Below are 294 nucleotides of genomic sequence, written 5' to 3' on the forward strand. Positions count from 1 at the left end.
ATTTAAATACATATCAAATAATTCTTATATATTAGAATCAATTTTTTACAAGACATTAAAATATTATTAAATTATATTTCTAAAATTTTAAAAAATTATTTTTATGTATATATTTTAGTATGATTGTAGTAAATACATAACAATTATGTGGAATATATATGTAAATTCCCTTTTAATTTTTATTTTCGTGAACTCATGGTATAAATCATTAATGAAAAAGAAAATCTTGGCCCCAAATGTTTACAATTTAGCAACACTTCAAATTAAATCATATACCCAATTACCACACAATTC

The sequence above is a fragment of the Phalaenopsis equestris genome, unplaced genomic scaffold (assembly GCF_001263595.1).
Source record: "Phalaenopsis equestris unplaced genomic scaffold, ASM126359v1 Scaffold000562, whole genome shotgun sequence".
Classification (NCBI taxonomy): Eukaryota; Viridiplantae; Streptophyta; class Magnoliopsida; order Asparagales; family Orchidaceae; genus Phalaenopsis; species Phalaenopsis equestris.